The sequence below is a fragment of the Dromaius novaehollandiae genome, chromosome 1 (genome assembly GCF_036370855.1).
Source record: "Dromaius novaehollandiae isolate bDroNov1 chromosome 1, bDroNov1.hap1, whole genome shotgun sequence".
Taxonomy (NCBI): Eukaryota; Metazoa; Chordata; class Aves; order Casuariiformes; family Dromaiidae; genus Dromaius; species Dromaius novaehollandiae.
Genome location: NC_088098.1, coordinates 19,085,479 through 19,106,663, shown reverse-complemented (window position 1 = coordinate 19,106,663; position 21,185 = coordinate 19,085,479). Strand labels below are relative to the sequence as shown.

At 39.9% G+C, this 21,185-nt stretch overlaps 1 protein-coding gene across 6 annotated transcripts in view; it reads left to right on the top strand.

Moving 5' to 3' along the window:
* PLXNB2 (plexin B2) overlaps nt 1–21,185 on the top strand; it is a 255,297-nt gene that overhangs the window by 71,695 nt on the left and 162,417 nt on the right. For all 6 annotated transcript variants that reach the window (XM_064506563.1, XM_064506571.1, XM_064506556.1 and 3 more), the window contains one exon: nt 8,061–8,253. The gene's annotated coding sequence lies outside the window, so the exon portion shown is untranslated. The remainder of the gene's footprint in view (nt 1–8,060; nt 8,254–21,185) is intronic.

Genomic DNA, 21,185 nt, shown 5'->3' with positions numbered 1-21,185 from the left:
GCCTGGTCTCAGGCCTGTTTTAGTCCCGTGCCAGATTAGAGCTAGGAGTAGTTGGGTTTTCCAGCGTCAAGTCCTTCTTATTTGTGTTGTGCAACATTTGGTGACCAAAAATGTTTTAATCAAACCCAGCATTAGAATAGGGAGTCCCATGCTGTATAGTGGGTAACTTGGAAAGAAAGCGAGCATTGTATCCTCTCGTGTGCAACATCCCTGCGCTGCCTCCTGGTTTTCCTTTCAACAGATGCAGCCTGTTCTTAAGTTTGGGTTATTTTGGTGATTTTTTTTTTTTTTTAAACAATGTTTCTTAGTTTCCACAGAAACTTAAGCAACAGCAGGGCTTGTTTTGGACAGTCTACAAGGGACACCAAATGAGTGATTCAGACTTAAAACTTTTGACTATGCCACTGCATAATGATGATGTCAGTAGAATTTCTTATCGCTCTTAAATGTCCTTTGTGTTTTTTACTGCAGTGGGAAGTAAGGAAAGAGCAATACATCAAAGCAAACGATCTTAAATATTTTTGTAACACCACGTGTATAAATACTGTTGCAGCGGTGATAGTTTCCGTAGTAAGTGCCAGCAGAAAAGTAAAAACAAAACACAACCAAAAAAACCCTCAACGATGTAGGTCCAAAAATGCATGGTAAGACAAAAAGATGAATAAACCATGTAGATGGTGAGGATAGGAGTGGGAAGGGAGGGGAGCATAGCTACACTCTCATGCTCTGCTGTGGGAGGACAAGGAAGCTGTGATGTGTTTAAAAAAAAAAAAAAAAAAGAAAGAAAGAAAGGCATGGGGAGGGGAAATTGTCTCTTTTCCGCCTCACAGTGTATCAAATTCCTCACTCCTTAGCTTTTTTTATCTTCCACCATTTTTGGAACGTAGTGTTTTATGAAAAATGTGAGTGTGATATGTGATGTATGTTATTATAAACATACACATTATAATATAGTTTTCAAAGATGTGATGAAAGTGATTATTAAAATAAGAAAACTTTTCCATCAACTCTAATAATGTTTTCTCCATCCCTCCATTTCAAAATAGAAGTGCATTGGATCTGCATGAGGAAGCTGTTCATACCATTGCCCAGCTGTGGATGTGTCAGTGAGGATAAATTCCAGTTTCCCAGAATATTACCCTTTCCGGAGTACTCTTCCGCGTGCACCTTAAATCTCAGTTTGCCAAAAACAAAGCTTTCCGCGACATTCATCCGTTCCCTCAGCTATGTCTTGAGATTTCACAACGTGTTTGTACAATGAGATTAAAGGCCCACGTGACTAAATAAAAATAGCCCCAGCTGTTGTAAATGGCAGCTTTTCTTTGTCTTCCTTTTGAAGGAGCAGAGGTCTGGGATATACATTTATTTTCCTTGTTGTCACGTTGCTTTCAGTGCCCTTCCATTCCTCTCTGTGTGTCGGCCAGCTGGGACATGAGCAGCCGATGGCCAAAGAGCAGGATTTGCATTTTCGCTCAGGCCGGCCAGTGCACCTTGAGTGAGGGTGCTAGGGCTGGAAAGAAGCTCCTGTAAGACAGGCTATTGGCCTTGGTCAATCTTCGTGTTTTTTTTTTTTTTTTTTTTTTAATAACCTGTATAAAAGTTAGCAACCTGAGTAGGTTTTCATTCAGTCTATAGTCTTGGGTTGTATTAAGTGTAGTTTCGATCAGATTTATTTATTCCTCAGACCAGAAAATTGGGAAGAGTAGCCTGCCTCTTCCCTCAAACTGTAGTAGTTTAAGGTTTTGTGCAGAGTTTTGCTGAACAATTTTTGCGTGTGTATGTCCTAGATGGGAGGAAAAAGCTAAATTTCTTTTTTTAATTTATGTGCCCCCTGAAAGCTGTTTTTGCTGACAAACTGCTTTTGCTTATTTGCCGTGGTAAAAGATCTGTTTGTGTGACTGCTTAATGTACCTTCTCGGTGACTTCCACAGGGTAGGACTGGCTGTGCCTTTCTCTACTGCTCTCTTCCCTGTGGAAGTTACCTCTGCTTTATTGTAACACCAGTTGCAATAGTTTCTATTAAGTAACTGAATAAGAAATAGCTTAAATAATCTGCCTGTGGAAATAGTAAATGAGAAACTCTCTATACACGGTTTACAAGAGCCTTGCAGCCACATCTTCTAAAAGAAGAACCCACAGTCTGGCTTTCGAGCTGATGCTCAACCAGCTGGCAAACAAAACCCTTGCTAGCATTTCAGTTTACAACCGATGATACGTAGGGTTTTTTCTCCTTGTAACGCTCTAAACTGAAACAGAATTTTAACTCATGCTGTTTCCAAGTCACACAAATAACCATGTTCCTTTCTCCTCTCTTCGTAATGTATTTGGTATCTTCTGTTACTATGAACATATTTCCTGAATTGTTATTAATATCATACATTTGTCTGTCCTTACCTTCCTTAGAAAAATACCTGAAATGCAACCGTGTTGCTGTAAGAAGTATTGTTTGCACTTTGACAATGATACGGTTTGTAATTTAAGAATTTTCCAGAAGCAAAACTTTCTCAGTGGAAAAAAAACTATTTCATTCCTGTGTCTTTTTCATGTAACTTTGAGCAAGCACCAGCCTTCAGATTTATGTTCTTTGAGCTACCATGTATGTTTGTAAGCTCCATTTGTTTTAATCCTTTGGAAGGCTCCATTCTTCACTTCCAAACCCCATTTACACCTGCACCATGTTAATGTATCAACATCTCAACTCCACAAACTGTTATTTTTTTTTCTCCAAGGGTTTGGATTTTTCTTAACCCATTAGACCCACACTGTACAGGTACAAGTGCTTGTATAACACACCAGGTAGTCAAGAATGTGGTCAGTGGCATCCTAATCTGGAACCCAATAGCATAAATCTCTTTTATGTTTGATCGATCATACAGCTAGGAAGAATATTGTGAAAGAGATTAGAAAAAAAAATTTCTAAGTATTAAAAAAGATAAAAAATCCCCAAGCTTCTGAATGTGCACACATAGTGGAAAGGAAGAATTGTGCAGTAGAATTTTTTTTTTTTCTAATTCTCATTCTCTTAAGCAAACAAAACTTCCTCATAAAGCTATTTCCAAAAGAGCTTATACTGAAGGACACACACTGGAAAAATTTACGATGTAGGCATGCTGGTCAAGATGTGTTTCTTCTGTTCCTGAAAAAACTAACACTGTCACTCAGTGTGTGTAACCTGAACTGACGTATCAGGGGACATCCTCCTTCCCTTCTGCCCGGAAAAATGTTCTCAAAACCACTGCCGTTTTGTACTGTCCTGCCTATCCCAAGCCATTAGCGTGCCAGAAAGAATTTCCTGAGCCCTGAGGCTTTACCTGTGGTCAGGACAGGCAGAAGGAAAAATCACCAAACCCTTCCCCATGTAGGTTTATGGATGGGATTTTAACCAGGGGCTTCCGGGAGCATATTAAAGACCATTGTTTTTCTTTCTCCCTATCTCTGTAGTCCCTTGCTGGACACTACCAATAAGACTTGAGAGTCTGGCTCAATTTTGTTTTTATTAACAAGCATAATGAAGAAATACGTGGGGTATTTGATTTTGTAGACTGTATTAATGAAGCAGAAACTCTACCTTATATTGAAAAAGTGATGCAGACCTGCCTGACTCAGCCAGGAACTCTCTTAGGCAAACAAATGCCATATGCATTTGGGATGACGTCTGAAGTCAAATAACAGCGCCTCAGTTCTTCCTGTTGCTCTTCAATGTCCTATACCCCTGTGATCTCTCCTGTCCCCTTCCCCTACCGCTCCCCCCAAGTATTCAAATGGGAAGGATTTCTTTCTAAGGTATTTACACAAAGAAGGCAGTCGGCAGCAGATAGGAAGTCTTCGGATCAAAGGCATTTTAGGGTGCTCTGATCTTTCCCTAGAACTTAGCTAAACATTTGGAAAAAAAAGAGTCTCGCTTAGCGCTCTGTACAGTTATTGATCATTTCATTGGACATTGTCGTTCCACGTTCCAGAGCTGCGTGCAAGTGTGTGTGTGCGTGTGCACACATTTGTCTGAGCCTTGGCCAGGAGATGTGCCAAAGAGATTAGACTTTATCTTTCATCCCGGAGAGAAGAGAGCCTAAGTGGGTCTATCATGGGGTTTTCATTCACTCTGTCATTTCTCCCTTCTTTATATTTCATTGCTAGACTTCTAATTTTTCCAGACAGCAGCGCACACCCCTGCAGCTGGCCTTGCATAATGATTCCCTCCTCCTAGACTGACACAAGCTGGGATGCATAAATCTCTTGCCGTCGGGGTGCCTCCTTTCGCAGACACTGCCCCCTGCCCCCCCCCCCCGAAAAAAAACTGTCCCCTCCGCTAGGCTCTCATTTACCACCTACTAGCAGTGCCTGCTGAGCCAAGATGCTGCCCGCAACCATTATCCTGTCTGTGCTGAGCATCAGGAAATGGTTCTTCTCTGACAAATACACAACCATTTTTTTTTCTTCTCCTAATGACACTTATTAGTGTAAATTGGAGTGAGTGCCTTTAGCGACTGTATTTGACACAAACATTATACTGCGAGGCAACCAGCTCCCATGAAAAGAAAGAGCTGGTGCTGACGGCTTGAATTGGGAGCTGCAGGATGAGAAGGGCTCTCAGGAAGCAGAAAGCTGACGGAAATGTTGGTCTTGAGGAGGTTCTCTGAGGCTCGGTATTAATTCAGAATGATTGCGTCGAACCGTTGAATGAGGGCAGAGCTGTCAGATCTGGGGCTTCCCAGCTGCCGTACTCATCCAGCACAGTGGCAGTTTGTAAATCAAATCAGGCTTGTGGACTGTTTGCAAGTATTTTTTTTAAATCTCCCTCCTTAGTCCTCCGTCTTCGCTTATTATAGCAGAAGCAAGAATAGTTTAAAAGGCAACAATCTGTTCCTGCTCCGTAGTGTAAAACGTACAGGATGAATGTGCAATGCACAGGAAGAGCTTAGTCATCCTTCACTAGCCGCAAAGGGATAGGTTGGGGCAGTATCTCTTCCAAGAGCTGTTACACAAAGTACTGGATTTCTAAACTAAGTACTTAGTGCTGTCAGCAATTTGCTGACTTGCATTCAGGAGGACACAGTTGCTTTAAGAATTAAGTGATTTTTTTTTTTCAGCTGTAAGTATTTGAGTGTTTCTCTACTGCTGTCCCTATGATGATTCATTTTGCAATTACTTGAGACAGGTAGATAAACTATAGTTTAAATACAGACAGAATATGGTAGTGGATGCTAGAAGCCAATCTCACTAGCATTTGGCTTGCTAGTTTGTATCGTTTTGTGCTTTGGCTATCAGAGAGAGCAAGCTTAAGATTAATTGAGAAGAGTTTTTATCTTTCTGAGTGTGCTGAGCGCTAGTAATATTTTCTGCTCTGTAAATGCTGGCAATTGATTATAAAATGTCAGAGGTGTTAGCAGTGTCAGTGACCTTCATCTAGCCAGCTGGACTAATAGACCAGACTTGCTTTAGGACGCGTTGCAGTCACTGACAGGTTTTGTTGCATCTGCAGCCAACTTTGTATCATTAACAACAAAAAAAAAGGTGGATGGATGAGAGTAGTTTGTAAATGCAGCAGTGCTTATTCCCCTAAATTTACTTGAAAAATGGCATTGGACACAAAAAAATAATCATTTTGTACTCTTCATGATCTTCCAATTGAGCCTAAAGGATTATGGATCCAGGTTTTGATTTGAGCTATATAGGCTGTCCTCCTTTTAGAGAAGTGAACTAAACAATTTCCTATCTCTGCTGCTGGGGGCTAACTTCTGAACTGATTTCTCTTCCACGCATTGTCTCTTACTGCATGTTATTAGGAATGCCACTCTTACGACTTCATGTGCAGAAATGCATCTTTGCAGCAGACTTGCATGCCAGCTACACATCATGTACAACAGTTCTCAGGGTTATTAAATCTGACTTTGCATTTCATCTACTCCATTTAATATTCTAAGCTTCTAAGCAAACTATGGATGGGTACTGAAGAAAACGCCCTGCTTTTCTAGCAACTCTCTTTTCAGACTTTTGGATTTCTTTTTAAGGCTAAGCGTCAGATGTTGAACTGGTGTTGGAATTTACTTCTTTGAAATGATTTTATTAGAATACGAGCTGTATGGTACCTGTGATTCTTTAAAAAATGAAGGAAGAAAGAATATGTATGCTCCGGCTTAGTAGTCTCATGCTTATGGTACTCTGAGGAAATTAGTCTTTTTTTACATCAGTGTTCCCTAGCAGACTTAACAGTGTTAGAATTTGATAGTCAATGTGCCCTTTGGGCTTAAAAGAGAAAGTATTTGAAGTTTTTGGAAGAGGCGAAAGGGACAGGAGGGAAGCAATGACAGGCGTATTAGACTTTGAAGAGCAACAGAACTTAGTCTCTGTTATTTAACTTTTGAACTTTTCAATCCCATGTGGAATTCCTTCGCCTAAGAGAGGGAAAAAGCATATTTATTTATTAATTTTGCTATCTTGCCTTTATGATGTTTTAAGAGTGGGATTCTTGCTTTTTATTCCCTGGATATCCCACATATCAATTGATGTCTTTATTCCTCTCTAATGGGAGCAGATACATGGAGAAATGGAAAAGGAGCTTTTTGCATTGCCCAAGTTTTTCTTCAGTATTAATCAACATGCATGCATATGCTTAAGGATCAGGGAGAAAAAAAAATCAGGAGGAAGTTTGCCTTCCAAGGGTCTCCTTGAAAAGTCAGCTTTTAATGGCTGAAGAAACCCACCAACCTGTGAAACACCTAGGCTAACAGTCTTTATAGTCCCATATCACCTTTTTTGTTGTTTTTAAGCCCTTCTGTAGTGTTATCTAAGTGAGGACTTAGAATACATTCTCCTAGTTTTCTTTTTGAGCTAGTTTTCCATAAATGTGTTAAATCCCTTCAGTTTATGACTTGCGAGAAGATACTTCGGCTAATTTAAGATTGAAAGTGCCTTTTTAGGAGTTCTTGTGTGTAAACTTTCTGTAGGTTTGAATCACTGAAGGAATCTGTGTTGGAGAAGAGGCATACAGTAAAAATGGCCGTAAACTTTATGAAAAAAAACACATTTGCTTACATTTATACGAGTTATAAGCCAGTCTTGGTTCCCTTTGGAGACAATCAAAGAATAATTCAGGTTGGAAGGGACCTCTGGAGGTCGTGTAGTCCACTCAGTGGAGCCAGTAGGATCAGTTTGCTCAGACCATGATAAAGTAGTTAGCAGTCTCCTTTGCATAACTCAGAACTTCAAATTTCCTAGAATTTCTGATAGGGAAAATCGAAATGTAATTTGTCTCCTTTGTCTTCACCTTTAAAAGGAATAAAAAAAAAGGAGGCTGGGGAGAGAAGTTCTTTACCATGTATTCCCTTTTATTTTTAGATGGAAATAAAAATTTCATCAGGCTGAATTTTACTTTCTGTACTCAATTATTCCCCAGGAGGCTGAAATAAGTATAGATATAGGCTTTTCAAGAATATGCCCTTAGAAGTTAATTTCTGAAGTGAAGGGAAACTGCAAGGTGACATTGCTCTTGAAAACTGAGCCTTAATAAAGGGCTTCATTTAGGCATCCATCCTTGAAAATGGATGGGTGAACTATGTTGGGAGGGAAAGGGAGAAAAAGGAGATGCAAGAGAATGATAATAGATGAAAGTACAAGGTAATTTAAGTCCCTGGTTAATGCCTCTATTTGATATTAGTACTGGGTTTTTGGTCATCTCAAAGGAAGTCAAATTTTTATCATGAAGTGTTCTTCTTATAGATTAGGCTTGAATAAGTTGGTTATGGGTCTGCCATTTTCCTGTGAAAAAGTGGCCCATCCAAGCTAGAATGTGTAAGTGCTTTGTAAATAGCTTTCTAGTGCTTTCTGTGTCCCCAAGATGTACTAAATTGGGAGGGCACCTGGAGCTGAAGAAGGCAGAACCGTGCTTATCCATAATGCCACCCTTGGTGATTTTCTTCCTGTAAAAAAGCTGCATTGACTGTTTAGCAGTTTGAGTGATATAAGTCACCATGACAGTGTAAACTGCCATCAGCATGTCTTGAATATGAAATGTGGCATCACTCCTGCGACGAGGGAGCTGAGAACATGTCTTGTTGTTGTAGGTGGGAAGACAGAGGGACAGCCCGCGCCACACTGGGGCTTGCCTGATTCCTGCTGGAGCTCAGCTGAACAACGGCTTGGAAGATTAAACACCGGCGCCGTCCCATCTCCTCCTGAAGCCTCAGCAGAAGTCAGCTACTGTCTGCCCAGCAGTGGTGTGCTCACAGAATTTTCATGTGAATTCTTTGATTTCAGGTAAGCTCACCTTTTTTTTTTCCTTTAAATACATTAGAGATTTTAAAATGGGAAATTATCATTCTGTTTTTCTAGACAGAACTATTGCTATTCATCAAAACTTTCAGATGTTGCTGGAGCATATAATAAATGTTTATTACTACTAATGGAGATAAAAGTTCTAGGAGCCGATCTTGCAAGAGGCATTAAAATAAGCAAAGAAGAAAGAACAGCTTGGCGGAGGTTCTGTATTCATAAATCTATTTATAGATGGAATGCCTCTTAGAAGAGCAGGTTTGTGCCTCTGCCAGCAAGATGCTTTGGCCTACTGCTGCACAAGCGCTTGCCCTAATTTTACACTTATATTCGAGTCTCCCACGGGGACTTTGGGCAGCTGTGTGGTTGAACTGAATCTTGAAGGTGTGCAGATATGACTGGGTCTCTGAGGAGGATGAGATAGATTCGATAAAGCTATTTTTGAGGACCTGGCCATGTTGATTTGCATGCGTTGGCCTGACGGGACTCTCTAAAGTCTGCTTGTAAAGCCCTGCCGCCTGCCAAGAATTTCCTTTCTACTTATGTGTCTGAGACGTGAAGTAAAGATTGACAGAGAAGTTACACAAACATGGCCCTTGGTCTGTCTTTTAGTCACAAACTGGCTTAAAACCATTTAGACAGCTTACTTGGTATCGGTGACATTCCTGGAAGTGCTGCTATCTGATGTGCTATTTCTAGTTTGGCATGAGTTTTGAGGGGAATTTGAGGTATTTTTCTGGGATTAGCTATGCAGCTTAAATTTCAACCTTTTGCTACCAGTTATAATTGTCCGTAGACTGTACTTTTTGGAAGATAACATGTAGCCTTTCCAGAAAGAGAAACACGTCTACTGCCTGACACTGAAGAGAGATAGAACGCTGGGAGAGGAAAATAAAATTTGCAAAGAGCAAAGTTAAGGAAACAAGTGTATTTGAGTGTTTAGCTAATAACTGGCTGCATGCCAATTTGGGATTTGTTGCATTTTTTTTGGCTTGTAAAGTTTTTACTTCCTCTTAAAAACCATCGGGAAAGGGAGGGATCAAAATACAGTTTTATAGACTTGAGCTGCCGAATGAATACAAATGAAGAGAGTTGTTTTAAAACAAAAGGTACATTCCCTCCTACACACATTCATTTATATGCCTAAAATCATGTAAGAAAAGCATGCAAATAGCCACTACTTCAGCTTATTTAAAAATACAGATCAGGGAAGATGAGTATGTATAAAGAACCAACGTGTCTTCTGTGGAGGATGTTAACGCTAAGTGCAGACTCACTGAAATGGAGTAATAGAGTAGTTTTCTTTTGTAATTTTGCTATGGATATTTAAATCAGTTATGTGAGTAATACAGGATATGTTCTGAAGCTGTAGTCAGAAGTCCTTTCTTGCAGGTATAGCTAGCATGGTTTCAGAAAGCCTCTGTGCCAGGCAGTGGTTAGCACTCCCACAACTGAGACACTGCGAGCGCTCATGTGTCTCTTGCCGTATGCTGTTTTGTTGCAACATCGGCCTTTAGTGACCTAGCTCGCAGATGGAAACTGTTTCCAAAAAAGAAAAAACATACACCAGCATGTGTTTGATAGTACACAATTATTAAGCTTGTTTATATGTCTGACCGGAAAGTCTGATATTCAAAGAGTGATTGGTCTTAGACTATGCAATGATTAAATTTCAATACCTTGCATTAAACTGTATTAGACTTTTACTGAAATTACTGCCAGTTCCACATAACTGAACTGAACAGTATTTCCTTTGCAGGAAGCCTTCCCTGATCTAGTTGTTTCTTGAGATCTGTTTCTTTGAAAGAAGGATTAGCATCCTTGTGTTTTTTAATAAAATGAATTGAGTACTAAAACTTTACGGTCAGCAGTTTGGATAGTAGGGTAGTACACCAGAGTATGTGGCTCATTGCCCTAAGGAACATGTAGGAAAGTAAATATGAGTATTAATTTTGTTAATTCCTCTGTTACAAAGAGAACAGAAAATGCTCATTCAAGAGTTAAAAACAGTTTATGGAATTCCTCAGCATTGCCTTTCATAGTACACAGTTATGAACTTTGACACGCAATGGATATAAAGTGTTTCCTGGTGATGCCTTTGTATAAAGAAGTGTAGTTCAGGTTGCTTGGCTGGTTTTTACAACTGTTTTATGAATTACATGGTAGTGTTTAAAGACAGAAACAAAATCTATGAGTTTCTCTACTATTCTTTTTTTCTTTCCAGAAACTTTCCTCAAACTTCATTAATCTTCCACCTTTTTCCTTCAAATGGGTGGCTAGCGTAAGCATTTTTGCACATTCACATCATGTGGAGATATGTCTCTCTTAAAGTTCTCAAGGCAAGTGCAGATGCAAATCTGGTTCGCTGGTGTTCCAATGAACTTTACATGTAAATCGAGCTTCTAATAAGTAGCATTGTGCTAGAAGGTGTTAATGGCTGCCATCAATCAGAGGGCTGGTAAAAGTTGTTCTTCCCCCTCCTCCCCAGACTAAATGAGAGAGCAATTAAATGCCCTTTTGTTGAGTGATAGCTGAGACAATAGAAATCAATGTCCAAAGCACAAACCAGAATGGCAAGTCTTAAATATAAGCTAAGCCATGTGTCCCAAGGGATTGACATGTTGATTTGCTTACAGCTGAAAGTGTGTATGAAAGGAATAACTGAAAGTGTAGACAGCAGGAGAAGCAGTAATGCTTCTTGGAGTGGTGCCAAAATAGAGAATATTTGTTGGGAAGACTTGTCAATGAGGCTGTGGGTCCATGAGCATTAATGCTGCATCTGTGCAGCCCAAGATCAGCCAGCAGTGCAACTTTGATCTGGAACAGGCTCTGGCATAAGATCATGATCAGAAAATATGATGCCAAGTTTGTTTGCATTATGTTTTTTATGTTGTCTGCTCAAGAACGGACAACATCTGATCTGGTATGAAGCCTACTGATACAAACTTAGCCTTGCAGCTTTTCTGGAAGTACTTCAGCTGACCAAGTGAGTTTACATTCTATCAGCACTGTTATTACCATGGTTTAGATCTGAAGATCCTTAGAGTAGGGTTTGCTGCATTGTCAAGCCACAGTCTGAGGAGGAAGACTTTGGATTTCTGACCTCCCAAAAGTGCTGTTAGTTCCCAAACACCTACAGGTGCAAGATCTGCTCTATGTCTTTCCCAAGTACAATCTCACTATAAAAAAACCCAGTGTGGTGATCAATTTCTTGTAAATGGAAGCAATCCCGTGGGACCTTTCGTATTGGTTAACAATTTCAGCCAAAGGACATGCAGTCATTTAGGTTGCTGAACATGTTTTGCATGTCTTATTTACTCCAGACATCCTGCAAGGCTTACTGATGTCAATGAGATGCTTCCTTTTGACTCCAGCATGCTACTCACACAGTTCAGCTTTAGCTTCATTGCCTTACTGAAAGGACTTTATACTACTTGTGTGCACAGGGCTGCATTGTCTGTAATCTGTGTGGGTTTTTTGTTGTTGTTGTTGGGTTTTTTTGCTTCGTGCAAAATTGTAAATACATTGAGAACAACAAACTATTGCACTCAGTAATGGCAAGACACAATACTATCACGCAGCTCATATGCTCTTGGCAAAGACTGTGGCTATATGGTGCTTTGCAGCACCTCGACTGAACTAAGAAAGTTTCTGGCAAGTTTAGGTCTCCAAAGAAAGGTCAAAGTAAGGAATTATTTTACTTTTGTGCCTGAAAAGTATTCCACCTATATGACCAGTCATCTGAAGTAATACTTGAATTTTTTAAAAAAGAAAATATACCTATTTAGAGAACTCTCTAAGGAACTAATTCTGTGACAGCTTATTCTTTTGGGGGCTTCAACAAATAAAAACAAAAGTACTTGTATTAAGAGGTCCACAGAAATCAGTAGGCATTAGGAATGGATTGATACAAAGCTGCTGGGGAGTGTCCTACGTAGACTATGTCTTCATCCTTGTCACTCAGTGTAAACTGCTCATCAGGTTTCCTTCTGTCTCTTCCTTGCATCCCCAGCAGGGCCAGTTCCTCACTCCATCTGCCTCCACTCTCTTTGCAAACTCATTCGTTCTGCTACTTTCAGGTGTGCAATCTATGGTTTCATAATACTGAGAATCCAAAATTTGAGGTATATAATCCTCAAATTACTTTGAATGACACACTTCACAATCCCATTATCTTAATTCGTATGCTCACCTCCGATGTTGTTCCAGCCGTAGCTTGCACCTTGCTTCTGCATCTGGTTCCCCATTAAAGGAATGTAAAGCAGAGACCCTAGGAACCAAGAGGGATTCTGTATGCGCACAGCAATGCATTGCCATGTTAACAGCATGAATATAGTACTTTGAACCCTTCAGTGAAGACCTTGAATTATTAATCTAACCTTTACTATCACTGATACCTTTTCCTAAATATTAAAGCATTCTTATCAATAAGTATATAATAATATAGTCTACAATGTGGCCAACCTAGCATGAGATGAACACAGATAGGTGTAGAGCACATACAAGTCATTTGTAATGTTTTATATGTACTAATTTTGCGTCTAACTTTGAATAATCACAGATTAGCTTTTTTAAAGCATCTACTTCTATATTGCAAACATTCAACAGTCCAACAGAGCAGAGCCTCGATACTAGCACTGCTGTTTGATGTGTCCATTAGTTCCTGCAAATGCCTGGGAATACAATGGGATAGCATGCAGACTTCAGAGCTGTCATGACAGGTATTAAGAATGTGTCAAATCCCAGTGATAACTGATAACATATCTGTCATTTGTGATGGGATTATTAGGAAGAGGAGAAAGAGTTTCTCCACAAGAAGAAAGATATTCTAGGAAAAAGGGGGGAGGGGGAGACAGGAGGAGAGAGGATTTACTGTTCTTCTGAGCTGCCTCATTTAATTAAGCCTTGTCTAGTCCATAAACAAATCTATTAACTTCCTGAATGCGTTGGCAGCTTACGGACTTTAACACTGCAACAGTAATTCTAGAGAATTTAGATTTCTCTTTGGTGGATAGCTGTGCATGTAGGTATTGTAGCTATGATGAAAGTTCTTGGTTAGTACATGGAAATAGCTAGTGTAATATTATATATTTTTTTCTAATTGAGAATATAACAGAATACTGTGGAAGAAAGAATTCATAAGTACATAAAACGTTTTCTGCATGGAAATTCTTTATAGAACTGATGAAAGAGTATAGTCTGCCAACTCTGTTTCATTTGCATCTTTGGTTAGCAAAAGGATGTGAAGTATTGCTTTTTTATTCTGAATGTGTATCTTGTGAGTGTGGGAAGGAGGCTGTGTTTTGTACTTGTAAAATTGTGTTCTGCGTCTGGAAAGGTATGGTTGAAACATGTGCATAGTACACAAACTCATTCCATTTAGCTCAGGTGTTTCAGGCTGAGTGGTAAAGACATCATGGGTCTCAAAGTGGCTAAATATTATGACAAAAATAGGTACCTTATTCTGCTGTGTCTTGCTACTTAGGTAATGCTAGGAGAAGTGACCTGCATGCTTCTTGCTGTCAACGTCTTTGGTGTAGGGGATCCCCAAGAGCGGCAAAACCAGTGTAGCTAACTCATACGTCCTCCTACATACAGAGTTCAGTTCAGGGGGCATATTAGATGTCAGGAAAGATGGAGATTTGAAGTACAGTGGACTGAGGCAACTATTCTTAGCTGTTGTATAAGCCCTTAAATCTACTTTCAGCAGGGGCAAATTCAAACACCCTTTGAACAGAGGCTCATGAAGCTGTCCCTGATTAGTTTGTCTCTGTTTCTTACACCAATTTTCCTGTTGGCTTGGTGTGAAAAAGAAATTAGTCTTTATTTCTGTCCCTTCTACAGGCACAATGAAGTTGCTTATCAGTTAGGTTCCCCAGTCCCTCAGGGAAGCAAAAGTGCTAGAGGCACTCCAAAGTGACTAAGTAGACACTTGGACTTTTATAAGCATGGCGTGGCCTAGCTTGTGCCTATATTTCAAGTGTGAGTACAGGCTGTGAGCTACTGGCAGGAGCAGTTTCCTGGGAGGCAGTTATCTTGTTGAATGTGTTCAACCAAAATGATTGTCAGCCTAGATGATGTAGTTGGTGGCCATCAGCGTTGGTTGATGGGTCGCAGAGGAGCAGCTACTCTGAAAGGTAAGCTGGAGGCTGAAGGCTGTTCTTGGTTTTGGGAACCAGAGGTCTAGAGCACAGAGAGGTGCTGGCGTCTATTAAGACCAAGTTGTAGTTGCCATGGCATTAACTGAACAATGTTTAGATGATATTTAAGTAATTGGTGGTGCATGAGAAGTGCTCCGTGGCCAAGCCCAAAGCGAACACTGTCAGATAGTTTTGGACCTTGTTCCTCACAGTCGTCGGTGGCAAATCAGCTGTCATAAGCTGTCCACATCTTTCTTCTGTTTCTCAAGCCTAGTGTTACAGGTACAAAGAGGCAAAGCCCACCCCCAGGTAGCCCGCTGCCCTCCCTGAGCAGCACAGCAGTGTGGTGCGAGCTCCCTTCTCCAGGTGACCTGACCTGGCTCTGACGCATGCCATCAGCCCGTGACCGCTCAGCTCTGGGGTAGCGACTGGTGGCAGAAGAACGGCATGGGCAGCCGAGGGACATAATCCTTTAACTGCTGCAAAAGGATTTGCCGGAGCAAGTTTCAGTGCCTGTAGTGCTTTTATAAGTATGGCCTAGCTTGCGTCTAGATCTCAAGCGCGAATGCAGGCTGTAAGGTACTGGCAGGTATGCTGAGGTAGGAACTTGAGGCACCGCAGCTCGCTGACGCCAGCTGCCTGTGTGCATGCTTCTGCCAGCGAGATACCTCATGCTTCCTGGAGGGCAAGAGCATGCACACGGGCAGTTGCAGCATGTCCGTGGCTTCAGAGCTGGCTCACACCCTTGCTTACCTCATGGAAACTTACTCATCTGCCTGGGCTCTCAGGAAAGACCTTTTTTTTTTTTTTCCCCCTTCTGCAAATGCATGTTTACCCCACCCACAGAGGCTGGCTAAGGAAAGATTTTAGAGCGAACTGAAGCAAGGGCTATGGGTTTTAAATGTGGTATGTTGTGGCTTGAATTATTTCCCAGAGTACTTGTCTTCATGGCCTCTGGCCAACAATCTCAAACCGCTAGTGATTTGGGTACCTCAACCTGTGGCTGGTTTAGCTTAACTGCTGTTAAAGGAGCCTGATTTTTCAGAAGCTGAACTCAGCATTTCTTCGAAGTAACTCAAACTGTGCGCCCAGAAATCATTAATCATACTTTAAAATCTTGACTTCAACTTCTCCTTTTAAATGTAGGAGACTACCATACAGGATGTTAATGTTTTGTCTTGCTGGCTGGCAGTGCCCCATTTCATACCAATTAAATACAGTTTTGTAAAGAGGAATGGCACTGCAGCAAAGAGCCTTTCTCCATTGATCATAGGTTTGCTTTGGCCCAGGGTAGATGTGACACAGATGTTCATGTATATTGATGATTAGTAGCCCGCAGTGTGTGACTGCACTTTTTTGTCGCTAACTGTTCTGTGTCCCTGTGCTTCGGAAGGAAACACTAGCACAAATGGGAACTGTTGGCAGTAGACCCAGAAGCTGCCATGTTGCTGAAGGTCTCTGTAGAATAAGGTGATGGTGTTCTTAGCTGCTGTGTTGCTAACTATTAGTAGCTGATTAGTTTGAAACAGGGTTTTTTGGTGCTTTTTTCTCCCAGTGCTGCCAACTCCCATCTATTTTTACCAGATTTATATAGTGCACATTTCTTGGGTTTTGTGCTCTGGGAAAGGACTACAGTAAAATAAAGCTGTGAATATGAGCTTGGAGTACTTCTCTGAGGGATGCTATTTCTTCTTTATACTGCCTCTCCCTTCTCCAATACAGTAGACTTCGTCAGTTTAAAAAAAGAAACAGAAATGCTTATCTGGGAGGTATTGCAAAAGTTGACTTGAGACTCAGCTATTTCTGTTTTCATTTTGTTGTACATGAGGTGTCCTGAGATAACATACAGATAGAAAATCATGAGATTGGGGCAGTCACCTATTGAAGATCACTGAACTTTTAATAAAATTCCTTTCAGAGTCCAAGATCAACACTACACTGCATAGTCTCAGTTCTGTTTTACATGTGCACACATTTAGCTGCCATCCAATTGATTTATTTTTTGTTTAGTTGCAAGATTAGAAGCATCCTTTAGAAACAAACAACCATCACCCAACTTAAATGAGTAAGGATATCTTGAACCTTAAAAAGAAAAAAGCTTTATACATATAACCCTTGAGTTCATGACATAGTTCAATGAAAACTGATTTCCATGCTTGTTTGGGCAAGTAAAATATTTCCAAAAAATAAACAAATTAACAGTGGTGGTGATGGTTGGGGGAGGTGAGTTGGAAGTCAAATATTGCAAAACAGTGAAAGATTTTTGTTTTGAAAATGTTTAACTGCTGACATGAGGATGTTTGTTAGAATATTTTTAGTGCTGATAAAGAAAAGCAACATTCATTGGAATTTGGGTAATCTTGAGTGAAAACACATGTTAAGCCTTTTGTTAAGCTCCCCTTGTTCTGCTTCGGATAGTAGCATTACATAGTGCTTAGGAAAGGTTTTTCTCAGCTAACAGTTTTCTTTATTGTTTCTAACTCTAAGCTTTTTGTACTGTATTTGGAGGAGAGGGAATGAGAGAAAAAGAGAGGTTTGGTCATAAAAAGAATAGTGTGCTACACTAGTGTGACATCTCTGATAAGACTTTTAATGTGGTATTTGCAAGTTGAAAGGTTGCAGCTAAGCCTACCTATAGCAAAGCTGCAAAATTTGTACTGATTTTAATTGTGGTGTAAAACATCATTATTATCATATGAAAAGCACCAATGATGCCTTGACTTGCTTGATAAAATAAGAATCTGTTCATGGTAATGGCCATTAACTCACTGACAGGATGATAAAGAGATTACAGGGTTCAGCTTCTCCTTTATAAAGAATTGGTTGTTGCACATGCTATCCTGCTAGTCCAATTTCAGGATGTGTTGTGGAACAGTAACAGAAAACATTTTTAATATTTTAAATGTGCTACCTGACAGCATGAGCTCTATAGTATACCATTTTCTGTTTCTCTGACCTCTTACACACCGATTGTATTGGGAAAACATTAATTAAACTGGAACAATGTATTTATTGTAACTGGAAGTTGCTTTTATCACAGTTCCTATTGTTCAGGTTCCAGAGAAGGAATGAAAGAGAAGACTGTTTAAAGATGCCTCTTTGTTCATAATTGCCAAAAAGTAGCAGTAAACTATAAAAGGGAAGCTTTCTTTCTATGCAGTCTCAGTCCCTTGAGTCTTATTGCAAAATGGTTTATATTAAAATTAAAGTAAGCTAACTTTGGAAGTGAAATAGTCTCAAGCATGGGCCACCAATGAGTTTTGGTCTTCTGATACTGTAAGTAGACTGTGTATAGCAATTGGGTATTCAGCTAGCATCACTTGGCACACCTTGAAAAGACAGTAACTTTTCAGGACATGCAAAGAAAAGTTGGACCTCATGAAAAGGTGGTGGTGGTGGTGGTGGTGATTGTGGTCTGAAGATTGTTAGGCAGATGGTTGAGGGACCATGGTAGGATCATGAGTTCAGAGTTCAACAGAGTCATGTCTGTCTGAGAGCGCTTGGAACCCAACTGCTTTTCATTTCCCTAATGATATAATATGGCTTAATAAAACAGTTTCTGTCTCCCTGTAAGCCTTGCCTCTCTTACAGAATCATACATGACATAATGTACAGCATGTTTAAGCAGAAGACAGTTCAATTACCTCATCTATCCTAAATACACAAAATACAAGAAACAGTTTTCATTCATAAGTATTAGGCAATGTAGTTTCCAGAAAGTTGCACAGCATTTTTTAAAATCAGTCGGACCATACCCAGCAGGAAGGTTATTGCTTTTAAACACCCATTTTAAATTCCTGTCTGTCCTATTCCTTCCTTGTTATTGTTCCTGCCTTTCTGTTATAAGTTGTTATCCTCTGATATGTCAAACTGATCAATTATGTATCATACAGAAAGGCAGCTTGCTTTTCTTAACTCTCCTGCCCAACTGTAACCAGTTCCTTTGTCACACTTCTAAACAGTGTCTTGCGTTTCTGAAAGTTGCTGCAACATTTATAGTATTCTTAGTGATGTGTGAAATTCCCTCATTCCCTTTTCCTTACCAGCCACTGGTACATGCATTCATATGAAGTAGAAATGTTGCCATAAGATACCGGACTGAGAGAATTGTAACAGCAAGCCTGAGAATGCCACCGCCAGCCTGCTAGTCCACAAAGAAGAATTTAACATTGCAGAATTTGCCAGGGGTGTACAAGCCGCTCCAAGGAGCTGGACACTGCCTGCTGCTCCGAAAAGTTGGGGGACCTGTTCAGACCCCACTAATACCAGAAAAGGTGTACCCTGAAACACATGGGTGGAGTAACTAAGCTCTTAAGCTAGTAATTGTCTGGGAGCCCTTGCTGCTGCCCTGCTGTTGCTTCCCTGCAATCAATGTTCGGGTGAGCTTTAACCTAGCTTGCTTGGGAACTGGCCTGGGAGGAGTTTTGGCATGGTCTCAAGTTGTCAGCTCAATCTGACAGGCTTTTAAGAACATAAACCTGTGAATGGTCAAGAGGGTTAAATGTGCTGGGGGTCTTTATCCCCATCTTTTGCTGCCAAAATATCTGTGAATAAATGGGAATAATCCTTTTTCTTTGTATAGACAGGTCATCTCATCAAAATCTTTTGTTGATGTCCCCGTCCATTGTTTGTGATCTTACCTTTTTTATGGCGTCAGGCATGCATGCTGAAATTTGACATTAGGACATCCCAAAGAAGATCCCAAAAGGAGAGATCTGAAAGCATGAGTCTGCATGTAGGCAAAACCTCGGGATAGGGTAGCATCCTGCCCTGAATGACATTATTCTCATTTACCACTGTGCCACAGATGCACTAGCACGGTACCTTCAGCAACAAAGCACCAGCCCTGTCTTGTTCCATCTCAAAAGCTGTTTCCATATTGTAATATTCCTTACCTGACCATGCTAAATTGTGTTAAATAGAGACTGAGGCACTGCATTAAAAATAATAATAATAATAAAGCTAAAGAAGCCAGTTAGATGTCTTCCAGTCCAATGGAGAAGGAAGCAGTAAACATAAAAACTGAGACTACTGATAACATTTTTTAGTATGCCTCAGAAGTTTTGATCATGGTGCTCATCTGTAAGGGAATAGTCAAAAAGAAAAAAAAATACCACCAGCCCATTATACTGTGTGGCAATTTCTCTTCATTCTGATGTGTTAAGTACTTGCTTTAAATATGTAGAACATCTTGATAAGTCCTGAAAGAGCCATTAAAATTAATAATCCTTTCATTAAGAGAAGACAAAAGTCTCACTAAAGAGCGCTTAGATTCTTTGTCTTCTATTGAACATTCAGCAAAATCAGCCATGAAGGCAGTTGGCTGGGTTTTCACTTTTTCTGCTTAGTATCTTTCTTCAAAAAAAGTATTTAAAAAGCAACAGATGTAATTATATAGCAAATATATGGCAAAAAAAATATTTGCTAAGGGGAAAAAACCTAAATCAAGATCAGAAGTAGATTCCTTGGCCACTCTCCAGAAATGATTTTAATCTTTGTGCAAATAGAAACCTGAAAACACACATTTTGGGAGAAAATTAATTGAACTCTTTCTGTATATGGAACACAGAATGTACCAGTAGAAGTCTGCAAGTTATTTAAAATGCATTGTATGGTTTAAAACTTATATGCTGCACTAGAGTTTTCTGTAAGGTCCACTGTAGAGTCAGCCATCTGTATAGTAACTTATTGTTTCATATATGGCACTCAAAAATGATGTTTATTCTTTTCTTCCTGATGTGAAAAAGCATTCTCAATCAATAAACTCTCCAGCTACTCTTTTGTCATCATTGCTGCTTATTTGCTTTTTCTCTAAATCTTGCCATTCTAATGTTTTAAATTCTTTTTGAAAGAATGTTCCAGTTTCTTGATAGTTGAGAGAATTGGTTGTCTTTTTTTCAGGAACAAAATGCTTCTTGATGAAAATACAAATGCAGTACAAGTTGAAAAAATATTTAGACTACCTTTATAGTCAATGGAGAAAAATGGATACTTCTAGAATGTGATCCAGCACACTGCTTCAGATCTCCACCTGCAATAAGATTAATTGCATTCTGCAAGTGTCTCTTTTTCTCAGCTGATGATAAAGAGAGGTTAGGTGGCTAACTCAGATAGCTATTTCCACATTGCTCTCCAGCACTTCAGTTTCAGCAATGAATAGCACAGCTAAGCAAGGACCTGTGTCTCTTCTACCGTGTTTCTGTTTATAAATAAAAAAAGTGTGCAAGAACTATTTTATGTATGTCTCCATCTCACATAGCAAAGTTGCTCAGTGAGGTCCTCTCTTTCACAGCTTTTGGGTCTTTACTTGGAGGCAAATTTGGCCACAGAAAGGCTGCTTTAAAGTTTTATTCAGACTGAAGCTGAATCTGGTAGAGCAAACTGCTTCAAAAATAAGCTGTTAGTATCCCTTTTCTTAGAAGTACTCCATGCAAGTGCTGGAGGAGCTTTACCAAATGCATGTAGTAAAAAAATTATTTTTCTTTAGCGTTAGGCATTTCCCTGCTATGGTTTGGAGAACTCTGAATAAATTGGCTTTCTGAAACTGTGTTATATTTCACATTTTATATTCATGATAAACCAGAAAATGAGGTACACTAGGTTCGAAGTGATTTGAACTTACGTGAATTTGTACTTAGAACTGTGGTTGGCCTTCCGAAAAGCTGTGTTTGGCTATGTGCGGTGTGTCCTGAAGACAATCCTGATGACAGGCTTAAGCTTTGCACAGAAAGCATGACTAAAAATGTGTAGGATGTTACCAGTTTATGTACCTGTAAT